We start from the raw sequence: 15,853 nt of genomic DNA on the forward strand, positions 1-15,853 counted from the left end.
AAGAGAGAGAGAGGGGGGGGGGCGCTGCGTCTCTCCCACCCAATTTGCAGAAGGAGGCTCGACGTTTGCTCCCAGAATCCGGAATTGGGGGGGGGGTGAGCCAGAAGAAGACAGCGTTCGATTACAGAGGAGGGGGTCCGGGAAGGGGGTCCTACCCCCACCCCCCGAAAAGGGGGGGTGCTGCATCCTGGAGAGACGGACATGGGGAGTTTCCTATTTTATGGGCAGTTCTCCCCCCCTGGAGAGGAGGGGGCCTGCGAGGCTTTGACTCCTGAGACATCTGATTAGCCCCCCCCCCCGCTTCCTCCAACAACCCCACACGACCCTGAACTTGCTGTGCACCACGGTTTGGCTGCAAGGGGCTGGGGGGGCCAGGCCCCCTGTCTCACTCTCTCCCCCCCCCCAACCATTTTCTTCTCTTGAGCCTTGCGGTACTGGGGCTGTTTTCTGGATGGAGAGGTGATCCGAGAGTTCTCCAAGGATACTCCGTGGAAGGGAGATTCTGAGGGAGCCGAGATCTGGAGAGTGTACGCTTTTATTTTCCAGAGAAATATATATATATATATTAAAGAAAGGGGTGGGGGAGAACGGCCTCTCCCCAAGGAAGACCACAGAGGAAAGTGGGCCTCCCCCCTCTCGAAGAGGGGGAGCTGCAAGGAGACAGAGGCCGGGGGGCGCAGTTCACGGATTCCGTAAGTGGGGAGCACTTGGTTCTTACATTTCTTCGGGGGGGGGATGTGGGGTGGGCGAAAGAGGGTGCCTCTGTGTTTGTTGTCCCCCTTTCCTCGCTCCCTCGGATGTGGCCTCCGTCCAAGGGCCCTACAGGCATATGTGAGGGTGATGGGGGGGAATTGGTGGGTCTTGGGGGGGGGCAGGGATCAGAAGGGGGTGTTTGGATTTGAGGCTGGAGGGTGGGTGAGTTGCCTTTCAGATGCTGTGTTTGGGCTGAGTGGTTGGGTGGCTCGACGGAGACGTACGACGTAGAAGGTGGCGGAACTGGGTGAAATGGGTTTTTGGGGTGAGTGGGTGGGGGTCGTGGGGAGATGCCACACGAAGATGCAGTTTATCTTCCCATCTGCCCACCCTCCTGCACCATCCACCGCTTGCCATAGATCATGTCTTTCCCCTCCTAATCTCACCTCGCATCCCATCTCCCCCCCAACCCCCCCAATGAATTATTACATTTGAGCCGTACACTCACTGCTGCTTTAGAAAAAGACTTATTTACAGCAGCCGAATACCCCAGGGCTTCCCCCTCCCCACTGCCTCTCCCTCGCCTTCCTAGGCTTTCTGGCTCCCTCAATCTAGGCCAGAGAGCTCTCTTGGTCTCCCAGTTGGCCTAGCTTGTTTCTGTTAGCCAGGCCCATCAGCCGAGGCCACAGCCCTCCCTTCTCCTTGTGAATGGAGGGTGGTGCAGGTGGGTGGCATCGGACAAATCCAGGGGCTTTTCCAGCCCAGTAGGCAAGGCCGACAGAGTCTTGGTTGGAGAGCAGAGATCTGGGGATAGCTAAGGAATACATGTGTCGGAGATGGGTTTAAGCCCGCACAAGTTTCTAGCCCACATTGTGTGTGTGTGTGTGTGTTCACTAGTGCACTTGCTCACAACTGGCTGCTGCACCAGTCTTTTGTGGCATATTGGTGGTCTAAGGGGCGGAAAGAAAGAAAGAAAGAAAGAAAGAAAGAAAGAGAAAGGGCCAACTCTGTTTCAGGATACAAAGGCCCCGTTGCCTCTAGGCCATTCTTAGTTGCCACAGGCTACACAGTCTGCCTGCCTGCGCAAGTCTCCTTCACTCCCTGTGTAATTTTTAAGAAACACTTCTCTTGTTCTGTCCCCTTTCCTGGCTCTTCTGCAAATTTCTGTCTGTGTGTCAGAACAGAACCATCAGAAGCTTCCCAGCTTTGCCCACCATGCATTGCTCTGGCAATCCTTACAACAGCCCTCGAAGGTAGGCCTCTGTTGCTATAATTTCTCGGTCCATTGTTCTCAAGTTAGACTTTAGGCCCACAGACATTCCCTGCTCTGTTTCCAGCTCCTTTACCCCCACAATGCAGTTCACTCCTTGTTTCCTTCCTTCCTGAAGGAGGTCTCCTGAGGTCTCTCCATCTTCTGACGTCTTCTTTTGCATCCTCTCAAGCCTCTTCGCCACAGTCCCAATCCTTCTGCCCAGGACACCTGCTTGGGCAACTCTCAGGTTCAAACCCCCCCCCCCCCCCCCGTTCCATAACACCGGATATTCTCCCTGGTATCTCCAGCTCCCCCTCCCACAACCCCACCTTCCACTCCAAATCCTCCCCATGCAAAACAGAGGCAGGCTTTTGAGACTTAGGAAGCGGCCTGCCATCAGGCAAACTATTTGTCCACCTAACCCAGTGCTGCCTGCTCTGACTGGCAGTCACACTCTCGCATCTCAGGCAGAGGTCTTTCCTGATCCCTTTCTAACTGGAGATACGAGGGATCGAACCCCTGGACCTTGTTCCTGTAGAGCACTGAGTTATGGTCCCACCCTCAAGCTCCCATCCCACATTGATCCCACATTGGGTCTCTTAATGCAGGCTTCCCACTGGGACACCTAGTTGGCCACTGTGAGGACAGAATGCCGGATCCTGCAGGGATCTTCTTTCATTGTTCCTTACAAACCCACCTACATGTCTGAAAGCAGCAATGACCAAGGATGGGGCATCATTAACGACTGTTTGGAAGAGGGAAATTCAGCAACTTTTCTGCCCCGCTTGCTGAAATGATCTCTCTTGCACAACTGCTGTAGGTACAGTTGGGAACCTTCTCCTCCTCTGTCCATCCTAATAGGGGCCCCCTTTCTTCCCAATCTCCCACCTACACCTCTCCCCAAACCGAACCATTAGGAAGCACCCCCAGTGACCTCTCTCCTGCCATCAGTTACCTTGCACACCTGCCTTGTATCTCAATATTGCAACCTCCTGCATAAGCTCCCTGATTCCTCCTCCAGCCCTGGCCGTGTTTCCTTTAACCAGGATGCACCTCCTTGGTCCTAACCCAACCTTCTTGGTTGGTTCTTTGTTGTCATCCCAGGCTGCCTCCATTCTCCCATCCCCAATCTGCCCCTAGGCAAGCTACTATCTCCTCCTTCTGTGGTGCCCTTTGCTCTTCCCCCATCATACTTCCATCCTCCTTGTTTGCTCCTTGGATGTAATCCTTGCCTCCCTCTCTGTGTGTGATGATGTGACCTCTCTCTCTTGCCTGACTCCCTTCCTTCCTTTGAATCTCACACCCAACACCCTTTGCTTCCCATTAAGAGCCGGCTCGGCCATTGCTTAGCAGGGTGAAGTGGCCCAACTCAGGTAGCAAATTTATTTGGTGGAGGTTGGCGGGAAGAGCAGCACATTGTTAACGGCTTAGTTGGCGCCCACCATGGTGGGCCCTAAAAGTCAACCGAGGAAGCTTTCTTTTTCGGATCTCATCCGGCTTCCACACGGTGCCCTGTGCCCGCTAACTTCCCTCTTTTCCTTCTCTCCAGTGCCCGCCTCCTTCTCCTCTCCCGACCAGCTGGGAATTTTGGAACCCCTGTGCCCTATTTCCACCCCCTTTCCTCCCTGCCCCTTTCTGTCTTGGGTGCACAGCAGCCTTGCTGAGCAGCTGTTGAGGCCGCGGGTGGCGGTTGGTGAGGAGAGGGGTAGAGCTCTGCCCCTGCCAGCCCCAGTTAGCATCTCCCCATCCCCCTGGCAGCTTCACCAAGCTCCGTGGCAAGAGACGGAAACGGATCCAAGACAGGGACCCAATTGCTATGACAGCCACAGCAGATTTGCCGAGGCCTGGGTGTCGCAGCCTTCCTGGGGCTTTGGTGGAGTGTGGTGGGGGTGGGGAGAGGAAATGGGGTGGGGGGGCAGGGAGGTGCACAGGTTTGTGTCTCTCTCTGTGTTTAACGTCTCTCTGTGTGGCTCAGGAAGCGAAAGGGAAAGGACAGTGGAGTTTCTGGGTGCCAGGGAGCTCAAAAAGGTCTCATTTCCTTATCCAAGCTTTCCTTGCTCTGTTTGTTGGGAAGAAAAGGAGCTGTTTTATTCAGGGGGAGTTTTTCCTGGGGAAGAAGGGATGGGAAGTAGCAAGGAAAATGCAAGCGTCTGAGGGTGCCAGCGTTGAGCTCTGGATCCTCAGCAACAACTTGGCTGCTTGTTTGCAGTCTGTTGTGGCACCTGCTTAGGAAATGTGCATGTTTCGTGGTCTGGCGTGTCTCCATGACTGCATTCACATGCTCCGTTTGAAGCACTATAAACTGTCATGGCTTCCCCCAAAGAATTCTGGGAACTGCAGGTCGGAGTGGAATAATGATCATTCCCTCTTCCCAGGGAACTCTGGGAATTGTAGCTCTGTTAGCTGGGTAGTGTGGTCTCCCGACAACTCTCAGCACCCTGAACAAACTACAGCTCCCAAAATTCATTGGGAGGGGGAGCCACAACTGTTTAAAGTGGTATCACTGTGGTTAAAATGTTTGGTGTGACCATGGTTCAAGAGTTGGAATCCTTAATTGGAGATAAGTCTTTCCCCCAGTGTAGGACTGGAGTGTGGAGAGTCTGGCCCTCCAGAGATGCTGCTGGACTACAACTCCCATCATCCCCCACCGTTGGGGCCCAATGCCATCTGCGAGGCCACAGCATTCCTCAATCTTCTCTGTGGGTCTAGGCCTGGCCTGCTGGATTTGTGACTCTACAGTTCACCAGCAGCGGAGAAACATCTCTGCTTTGCTTTCTGCCTGAGATGGCAAAGATGGGGCAGTGTTGTTGAGCATTTTGCGGCTGCAATAAATCGGGGTGGGGACTGCAATTCAGCTTGATGGGTCGTGTTCAGCAGGCACAGCTGGTGGTCACAGGGATGCTTGTGACTTTGGACACTGGTGGCGATTTTAGGGCCCACCACAATAGGAGATCAACATGAGCTCTGTGCTGTGAAAACGATCCAGAACATCTCCCTGGATTGCTACGTGGTGTCCATTTCTTTCTCGACCACCTCCTTCTGAATCCCTATTCCCAGACCACAGGTTTTTACCCAAGAAGTATACCCCTCAGCCCCCATTGCAAAAATACCAAAGTCCCAGCACTGACATCTGCATGGGGCTCTATTTATCCCTTGTTATTCTTGCCCCTCTCCTTTTGTTTTGTCGCCCACAGCCAACGTTTAGACTGTAAGTTGCTTGGGGCACAGACTGATCTGCCTGCTGTCCTCAAGTACATTGATGGTTCTCAAGAGGAATAATAATAATAATAATAATAATAATAATAATAATAATAATACCATTACAATTTGGGTGCATGGGGACTGCTTCACATTGGTTCCCTTCCTTTGATGAATTCATTGGTTGCAGGCCTGTTTTATTTTTGTTTAATTCTGCCATTGCTTTATCCCTGTGTTGGCACCGTAAGCTTGGCGGGGGCGGGGGGGAGGTCTTTGGGCATGACATCCCCAGTTGTTCCCCTTAACTTGAAAGAGTTTGAGGCATGCACTTGTACTCTGCTTTTGTCCTACTGAGAATAAGCCCAACTCCTTTTCTTCTACACATGCATTAAAATGTGTTGGGAATGAGGTGGTAGAGTCCTTGAATGGGAGAGGACTGTACCACTTCACAGGCTGCAGATAGCAATTGCTTCCCTAAATGGTGGAAAAATCCCTATCAACCCCCCACCCAAAAAAACCCCACCTAAAGCAAAACATCAGATTGTTCATAGTGAGCCTTAACAGTTCAAAAGACGTAAGATAAGTTTCCCCAACCTGGTGTCTTCCAAAGGTTTTGGATCACAACTCCCATCGTTCCCTGCCGGCGTAGCTGAGAGTTGTAGCCGAAAACTCCCAGAAGCTGGGGAAGGCTGAGTAGGAGTTCAGAAATGTAACATTTCTATCCACTGATAAAAAATTCAGACTTAACAAGTGGAAAATCTAGAGCAGTGATCTTCAGCTTCTCCAGACTCGAAGCCCACCTCTGATTCCTAACCTGCAATGTGGGACCCACTTTCCCACATTCTCTTTTGATCTATACTTATTATAATATGCTAATGAGGCATATTATTGAATCTTGAAATGGCAATTCACAGAGCAATGGACACAGTGGTATCTTAGCATTACTACTAAATGAAAACCAGCAAGAAATTAACTTCCCCCTGATTCCAGCCCTACTGCAGGAAGTGGAGTGAGGCTGATGTTTTTATCCCTGCTTTTTCTACCCTCCAACATTTCTCCGATGCAAATAGAGGCATCCTATTCTGTTGTTGTTGTTGTTGTTGTTGTTGTTGGGCCGCCTTCAGATGTCTTCTACAGGTTGTATCTCCTTGGCTCGGAGGTTACATAACTCCATACCCTCCAACATTTCTCCGATGAAAATAGGGATGTCCTAAAGAAAAGCGGGATGTTCCAGGATCAAATCGGAAAACTGGATGGCCTCTGTAAATCCGGGTCTGTCCCTGGAAAATAGGAGCACTTGGAGGGTTTGTAAACTCTCATATCCTGTAGCCAGACTTCTGCTGTCCCTTCCTGGGTCCCCTTGTTGCTGCCATGATGTAAACTGCTGGGCAACCAAGCTACCTGCAGAACGAGACACTTTGGCATTACAATCCCCAAAGTACTTCCATTCTGGGAGAAGTCTAGAAAGCCATCGAGACAGACTGGAAAGCAAACAGAGTGTCCCTTGTTCCACTGAAAAGCTCCTTCACTAACGATGTAGCTCTAGGAAGGTGGGACACGTGGTTGGCCAGAAATCCTGTTTTTATTGGGAAAAAAGGCTCTTGACCATCTCTTGACCCATCACGAAAATGAGTGTCTTGTCCGAAGAAGATGCTCTAGCCCAGAAACTGCATAAAATGCTCCTTTGGTTTGGTCAGCCTTAGCTTGGAGTCCAACATGGCAGCGTCAGCACTGTCGTGACCCATCTGGTATGGCCTCACTTCCTCCCTGTGGGTCCTGACCCACTGGTGGAAGACCTCTGATGCTGAACAGAACAACCCATCAATTTATTGCAGGCAGTACACCAAGCACTTTAAAAAGCATGCTGTGCAGGGAAATATCACAGCAGCACAGGTTGAGAACAGTTGTACTGTATAAAGCAGGCATAGGCAAACTCTGGCCCTCCAGATGTTTGGGACTACAATTTCCATCATCCTTGACCACTGGTCCTGTTAGCTAGGGATAATGGGAATTATAGTCCCAAACATCTGGAGGACCGGAGTTTGCCTATGCCTGGTATAAAGCTTCGATAATGTAGAGTCAGGCCCTGAAGATTGTTCTTCCAGGTTCAGGCATGGATTTGCTTGCTTCTTCTCACTGCTACAGATAGTAAGCAACTCCTTTGCCAGTGATACTGTTGGGATTTTATCCATTAGATATTTAACATACAATTGAACTGACCTTCCGGGTAGTTTGATCAGCAAAAGGCCAATCCATCCATCCATCCATTGACTGATTAAGCAATTAATTAATTAATTAATTAATTAATTAATTAACTGAAGGGGAGAACCATGTATGCCACTTTGAGCTTCCTTGAAGAAAAAGGTGAGATAGAAATGCAATAAGTAAATAAGCAAGTAATATAATGAACTGTATGCTGCTGAACTCCAGCACAGAAAATGCAGAACGGAAGAGCACAGAAAGTATTTTCTTTCTATAATATAGTGGTTATGATTTGATAGACGGGGTGCAGAAGAAGGGGAGAAACAACAACGCCATGGGAAAAGGGGTGGGAAGTCGACAAAAATAAGAGAAAAGATGAAATTGTGTTTTGGCTGTATGTGCTAAAAACATTAAAACTTAATAAAATATAAAGGAAGGGAGGGAGGAAGGAAGGGAAAGAAAGAAAGAAAGTTCTTTATCACTAGGGAGGTGAAATCCCTGTCAAACTTCATGTGCCCCCATTAGCTATGAGATTGTGGATTGGAAATAGTGGAGGGTTTAAGGGACATGTTTACTTCCTGCAGTGGTTGTTTGAGGTATACCATGGAAAACAAGAGGGCCGGCTGGTCATTTTGGGATAGTTCCTCCTGCCTGATTTGCCAAGATGCAGACTGTAGAACAGGATTGTGCTCAGATGGCATATTGAGCTGGGCATGCAGACTGGAGCAGATCATGCGTTGATGCTTGCTTGAAGACTTGCGTGTGATTTCTTGGTTTCTAACATTTTTTCCCCCTCGGGGGCAGCGGCTGGATGTAGTGGAATTGATGGGTGCTGCCGCCTTGATGCTGTGAAGCTCCCGGAGAAGGGAGTTGTCATAGAGAGCTCTGGGTTTCCTTTTCAAATACTGTATCTGTGGCAGAGGAAATCAGATTGCATTTCTCCAGTACTGGCATTTTCAGGGTGCCAACCTGACTTTCAACAGGGCTAGTTTTTTAATACCAGGCATCTGTGCTTGGACTGGAATATTTGTTTAAAGAGAGAGCTTCAGAGCATGTGCAGAATGGTCTCTCCCTGCAAACTGGCCACAGTCGAAGCACATCTGAACTTTCCAATTTTCCCTGCTTTTGCCACTTTGTCCTCTGTGCCCAACATATCAGTCAACAGGAATGCTCTGTCCCTCCTCTGTGAGCTTGCATGCAGGTGGCTACTAGGCTAGAGTGTTTCATTCATTCATTTGTGTAATATATTTATGTCTTGGGCTTTCTTCCGAGCTGGGATTCCAGGTGGCTTACAACACTTAAAAATGTATATATAAATTATAAAAATGCTAACTGGTTAGAAACAAAACTTAAAACACATCAGAACACATTTAGAACCAGTAATTGAAATCCAGTTTGCCTCTAGAGCAGCCCTGATCCTTAGTTTCCAAAGGTCTGTCAGAACAGGAAGGATAACAAGGAGGGAGCCAGTCTAACCACTCTTGGGAGCGAATGCTGCAATATGGGAACAGCCACCGAAAAGGCTCCTTCTCACATCATCACCAACCAGGCTTCTGATGTTGATGGGACCGAGAGGAGGTGCTCAGCTGGGCATCTTAGCACCAGGGCAGGTTCATATAAGGAGATATGATCTTTCAGGTAGCCTGGGCCCAAGTCGTATATGCAGAGCTGACCTCAAGGATTTGGCTTTCAGGCTCCCTAGAAACTGCTGTTGTTTACAACAGGAGTTTCATTGCCATTGAGGTGGCACACCTGTGTCTCGGCTGGAATGGAAGTGAGGACCAAGGGCTTACACTTGTCTTTTGCCCTGTTCTTCCAGGCCCAGGTTCATGCCAGGAGAAGGAAAATTGGTCCTAAACCTCTGCTGCCTTGCAGGATATCTTCAGGAGAATAAATCCCTAAGGAATAAACCCTTAGTCCCTAAGACGGTTGGGTGGCACCTTGTACGCCTCCTTCTGCAGCTCCACATCAGTGAGTCTGAGAGGGGGGTCTTGTCATCTGGGCAACCCAGGACCTCCATGCACACCGCCCAAGCTTGCACCCAGAGGAGGTCACTTTGGCATTGCTAACGCAGAGGTTCAGCTTCACCCCCAGAGGCCAGTGTGGTGTAGTGGTTAAGAACGGTGGACTCGTAATCTGGTGAACCGGGTTCGCTTCCCTGCTCCTCCACATGCAGCTGCTGGGTGACCTTGGGCTAGTCACACTTATCTGAAGTCTCTCAGCCTCACCTCACAGAGTGTTTGTTGTGGGGGAGGAAGGGAAAGGAGAATGTTAGTCGCTTTGAGACTTCTTAGGGTAGTGATAAAGTGGGATATCAAATCCAAACTCCTCCCCCTCTTCTTCTTCTTCCCCTTCTTCTTCTTCTTCCTCTTCTTCTTCTTCTTCTTCTCCTCCTCCTCCTCCTCCTCCTCCTCCTCCTCCTCCTCCTCCTCCATTGTCTCTCAAGACAGATGGCTGCCAACACTTTATCTGACTTAATATAAGGCAGCTTCTGTAGCTTGTGAACCCCCCGCTTCCAAACTGAAGTGTTAAAGGGTGAGGGGATGACTTCAAGGAAAGCATGTTTTACAGGAGTTGGGATATTAGTCTGCTTTGATCATTTGCAAGACTTCAGCCCTTCTGTAAGTGCAGGAGCTGAGGAGAGCAGCATGGGCCAAGTGGTCTCGGCTGTCCCTTGATAACTGAACTCCTAGGACTGGGAAATCTTTATAAACAATTATATGTTAGATACACACACGCTGAGTTCGATGATCTGTCTGTTGAGCCTGTACATAAGTAAAGCCCCTACGTTGCAGGGTGAAGGTTAAAGATGCTTGTTGGGTCTGGGAAGGGTAAAGGCCACAGGTCTAGGGAATGAATCCGCGCAGGGGGACAGAGCCACTACCAGCATCTCTGTAAGCTGATTATCTCTGCAGCCTTCTCCTTGCTAGGATTGCAGCTGGGAGCGCAGGAGGCCTTTGATCCCATTAAACTCTTACCAGGGCTTTGCCCACAGCTAATCGGGGACTTCCTGCTAAGAACCGCTGTAATGCAACCTACCTCCGAACATTTGACGGAGGAAACGAGCCATGTTTAGGGTCTCTTTTTCTTGCCACCAGCTCATTATGGGCTGGGCAGGGCTTTGAGAAAAGCCTTCTAGATTGTTGAAAAAAAGGAATCTAGCACACGACCCGCAGCTGTGGCTTGCCAGGGGCTGAACTGATGTGGTTAAGTTTTGCACACACCCCCTCTCTCTCTGCAGCTGCCATGCGCTCATGGGGTGAAACGGTCCCTCGGCTGAGTAGCATAAGGAATCGGCAATGTTCCAGGGGCTCAGTCCAGTTCCCCATATCAGTATAACCCCACCCATGCTTTTTATGCATCACGTACTTCCTGCCCCCCCCAAAGTGTGATATAGGTAAAGGTACTTGAACCTTCTCCTTGGTGCATGGGCATAGTTGGGCAGCAGCCCCCCCCCGTAAACCAAGTAAATAAATAGAAATACTTCACTAAAAGTAGAAATGATCAGAATATTTGAAATTGAAATGCTCGCGGAGGTCTCTTGATGGTGTTGCGCTGCATTCTAGCGATGCAACTGGCAATCCGACTGAGCGATAGACAGAGCCAGAGAGAGGGTGATGACAGGCGGGTGTCCTCCCCCCCAACATAAATAATAATAATAATATATATATATTGTTGCCGGCTTCCAACAAAATATTAAACTACAAAACATTGAAAGCTTCCCTAAACAGGGCTACCTTCAGATGTCTTCTAAAAGTCTGGTGGTGGTTGTTCTTTTTGACATCTGGTGGGAGGGCGTTCCACAGGGCGGGTGCCACTACCGAGAAGGCCCTCTGCCCGGTTCCCTGTAACCTCACTTCTCGCAGTGAGGGAACCGCCAGAAGGCCCATGGCGCTGGACCTCAGTGTCCGGGCAGAATGATGGGGGTGGAGACGCTCCTTCAGATCTTGGCTATGCCCATGCCTTGGTGTGAGGAGCAACAGGCTGAGCTCACTTATTGCAGGAGAGCATAGGGACCGACAACGGACATTGTCTACGCTTGGCTGGCTGTGGCTCTTTAGGATTCCATTTCTTTTGGGGGGGGGGTCTCTCATCCCTACCTGGAATGAACCTTGACCTCCTGCATGCTGATGCTGTGTCACTGAGCTGCCCCCTTCCCTGGAGTGATAAGTAGCAACCATTTCTTTTTATTTAAGTAATGTATTGATTAACTGGGACGCAGGTGGCGCTGTGGTCTAAACCACTGAGCCTAGGGCTTGCCAGTCGGAAGGTCGGCGGTTCAAATCCCCGCGACGGGGTGAGCTCCCGTTGCTCGGTCCCTGCTCCTGCCCACCTAGCAGTTCGAAAGCACGTCAAAGTGCAAGTAGATAAATAGGTACCGCTCCAGCGGGAAGGTAAACGGCGTTTCCGTGCGCTGCTCTGGTTCGCCAGAAGTGGCTTAGTTATGCTGGCCACATGACCCAGAAGCTGTCTGCGGACAAGCGCCGGCTCCCTCGGCCAGTAAAGCGAGATGAACGCTGCAACCCCAGAGTTGTCCGTGACTGGACCTAACGGTCAGGGGTCCCTTTACCTTTACCTATTGATTAACTGGAGTATTCATAGCCTACTCCTCCAGTGTAAATACACCAGTCAGGGTGGCTAGGACTGTATAAAAGTTGTAGTTTTATAAATAAGTTTTTAGATATTTTTACTTTGGATTTTTTTTCTTTTAAAAAGATTAGGTCTCTAGTAGGGCTGAGCAATATGTGGTTTTCAGCATCGTGATATTTCAGCGGCTAAACATCATGATACAGTGGAACCTCGGTTGTCGAACATAATCCATTCCAGAGGACCGTTTGACTTCCGAAATGTTTGACAACCAAGGCTCAATTGACAGTCGCCAATTGCAATTGAGAAAATGGAGAAATGCACCTTGGAAGTCATTCAACTTCCTAGGCACATTTGAAAACAGAAGCATCCAATTCTGGGTTATCGGTGTTCGAAAGCCGAAACTTTCGACTTCCGAAGCGTTCCATTGTGTACCGATATATCACAATATCTGAAATAAGGATAGAGCTACATAGAGGCATTGGCAAGCTTCACGGTTTTTCTCGCATTGTGATTTTTGCATAGCACACACACACACACACACACACACACACACACACACACAAACAAACACACACACTATGATTCACAATATATTGCCAGGTCAAAAATTATGAAACCGATATCACAATATGGACTTAAAACCGGTTTTGCATTATATATCACTATATCGCCCAGTGCTAGTCTCTAGCTCACAGATGGAGAACCTAAGCCCTTTGGACGCTGTTGGACTACAACTCCCATCATCCTTGACCATGCTTGCTGGAGCTGATGGGAATTGTAGTCCAGCAACTTCAGGATGTTCCCCACAGGTTCCCCACACCTGCCTTACGGTTATGAAAGTTGGTTCAAAAGCTTGTGAGCGATATATTGTGTGGCATTTGTAAAGCCAAAAAGGAATTCGGTAGGGTTTGCAACAGAGAAGGACTTGAGCAGATCTTCCGTCTCTTGCTGTGCTGTGTCTAGAAGCAGAATGAATTATAGAAAGTAAGGGAAGAGATATTCGAAGCTCCTTTGACCGGGGATCGCAGTGGGACCGGGAGGAAAATGAATTTGTGCATCCGCAGGCAGCAATTCTTCTATCATGCTGCCTCTATGTCTCTGAAAAACGGTTCTGGGCACACATGAGGATTATCTCACAAACACGATGACCGAGTGCTGAAGCCCCAAGCTGGTCACAACAGCACAGCTATAGCCACAAATAAGATGCCCTCTAGCTTGTGTCTGAATTATGTGCTCTGTGGGCACCCATAAAGAGCAGACTCCCAGATTTATGCCTTGTCTTGTTTCGTGGGCACAGCTGAGGTAATAAGACGATCCACCCCAGTGGTTTTCTCAAATGGCGTTCGGGGAAATCCATGGGTTCATACTGGGGGTTCCTCAGGGACAAGATCAGTAATGGCAGACAAGTTTTACTGTCCCCCATTAACTAATCTCCCTCTGCATTAAGGGTTGCCATAAAGAAAAATCACCCTACTTGCCATACGTCTGGGTTTTCCTGGACATTTTTGCCAATTCAGCAGAAATCCTCCCGGGTGCCATTTTGCAACCCGATTCCTGGATGTGTCCGGGAAAACCTGGACTTTTGGCAGCCCTACCTGCATGCAAGCTCTGTGTGAAGCCAGTTCAACCTGGGGAAGCAGAATGATTAATTGGTTAGATTAACCATTTAAATATGTGTGTGCGCGTGTGTGTATATGTATGTGTGAGTATGAAATATATGTATATCAGTGTGGAGTAGAGGTTCAAGTGCAGGACTACTGAACTAGGACCTGGGAGACCAGGGTTCAAATCCCCACCCAGCCCAGAATCCCACTGAGTGACTTTGGGCCAGTCACCGTCTCCCAGCCTGACCTACCTCACAGGGTTGTTGTGAGCACAAAAATGGACTGGGGGAGAAGTGTGTAAGCCACTGTGATGTCTCTGGAGAAAAGGTGGGATATAAATGTGTGTTTGTGTGGGTGTGGGTGTGGATACACTTAGAATGACTTAAAATTATTTTTAAAGCAATTATTCTTTTTTTTAAAAAAAAAACAAACAGATCCCAGAAAACCTTTTTTTTTGTTTTGTTTTGTTCCCTACAGGTTTGTCTCCCCTCTTCCCCGGTTTCCTCAGCACCATTTCCCTTTCTCATAGGGTCACCTTCCACATGCAGTTGATTTCTGTCAGATTGGGACCTGAGTTCAAATCTTTGCCATGAAGCTCCTTGGGCAACTGTGCAGAGCCACAGTGAAGTCTGACCTACTTCGCTGGGTGGTTGTTAGAGTAATCAGATGTAAAAAAAGAAAAGAAAAGGATGGGGTTCCTGCACTTTTAAGAGTTGTATGGGGGAACAGGGGGGTGCACCATTTTATATTTTATATTTTGTCTCAGGCAGCAGAATCCTCAATAGTGCAAAGTTTCTTCAGCAGACAGATCAGTGTGGAAAAACTTCCATGAAAGTGGATATTCTGAAAAACCAATATTCTACCAAAGGAGAGAGGCATATTCCAGGCTGTGTACGCACTATTCATTTAAAGAACATTCAAATGACATTCATTCCCTCAAAGAATTCTGGGCAATGTAGTTTCCCCCCTCACAGAGTTAGAATTCCCAGCAACCCTTAGCAAACCATAATGTTCAGAACTTTGTGAGGGAAATAATGTGCTTTGAATGTACTTTAAAGGTATCGTGTGTGCATCCTAAGTCTCCGAAGGCTCTCTCAAATTGTGGATAATGTCTTTTTGGTTGGGGTGCCTCTTCAGAATGGTTTTTAAAAAAGAGAGCTTTTTTATTATTAAATTTCAAGTATAAGCAACATAAACAACTCCAACCCCCACAGATGAGTGCAATATATCATGTCTGTATTGAAAGCAACTCCAATCAAAATGTCCATCACACTTAAGTGACTTTCCATAGATAGCTGTGAGATGCTGGCATGTTTTGTCAAGGCATATCTAATAAAACTGAGCCAAACAGCATAAAACTTGTTGGAATTACAGTATTTCTTTGTTCTTGTGGTTTGTGGGTTAATTTTTCCACGAGCACCCTGTCCAATAATTGCAGAAAAAACCAAGTTTCCATTAAGTTTGGTTTTTTACGACCTGGGTGCAATAATAGACACATGACAGAAAGTTTATAAAAATTATTTGTGAAATAGAGGAAGTCGAAAAATAGAGGGAGGGAATTCTTCTTCTCTTATATCTCTAGAACTCATGAACATCCAGGGAAAGCTGAATGTAGAAAGGTTCTGGACCAAAATATTATAAATTGTTGATATACGGCCTTTATCCAAAGAATCTGTGGAGTAAAATCCTATTTTTACACCTTCTTTGGAACACTATGCTCCTGGAGTTTTGCTAGCCTGTTGTTTATGCTGAAATTATTTTGTTGCCAGGCAGAGAGCTTTCTAATTTTTCCAGGGTTTTGGTTTGTTTGTTTGTTAACCTTTTTAAGCAGCTTTAGAAGTTCTCTGTCAGCTGTGGGTTTGGTTTTGGTTTTTTTGTCATCTCTTTGTTGTTGCTTTATTTTCCTGTTTGTTAATTATGCAGGGACGTCTTGTATGGTTTTCCCCTTTTTTTGTGACCTGCCTTGGGAAGACCTGGACATCCAAGGCAGAAATAGATAGAAAGAGAAAGAGTTGATGGGTGGGGGCAGAGAGGAATGTGGGTGAACAATAGAAGGAGAATTTAAGCCGTGTATTATAAATAGAAAAAAATGTCAGAGAACCCTAATTCATTCCCACCTACTCACATTAAACAGCAGCTCCTCGCTTTATTTATTGCTCTATCTCCCCTCCTTTATCTTGTTCATAAGCTGAAGGTCTGTTGTCTTGTCTCCTGCAAAAACCTCCTTGTGGGTAACAAAATCTTTATGTACCACATATTTATCTCTCTGTGTATGTGTGTGTATATCTGCTCTGCCCTCCTGAGGGCCATTTAA

The 15,853-nt window shown here is 48.0% G+C and overlaps 1 protein-coding gene across 1 annotated transcript in view; it reads left to right on the top strand.

Moving 5' to 3' along the window:
* Positions 1–380: 380 nt before the first annotated feature.
* The window catches only part of GRIK5 (glutamate ionotropic receptor kainate type subunit 5), an 87,411-nt gene continuing 71,938 nt past the window's right edge, over positions 381–15,853 (top strand). The window contains exon 1 of the mRNA XM_081868772.1: positions 381–692. The gene's annotated coding sequence lies outside the window, so the exon portion shown is untranslated. The remainder of the gene's footprint in view (positions 693–15,853) is intronic.

The sequence above is a fragment of the Podarcis erhardii genome (genome assembly GCF_964252035.2).
Source record: "Podarcis erhardii genome assembly, chromosome: 7".
Classification (NCBI taxonomy): Eukaryota; Metazoa; Chordata; class Lepidosauria; order Squamata; family Lacertidae; genus Podarcis; species Podarcis erhardii.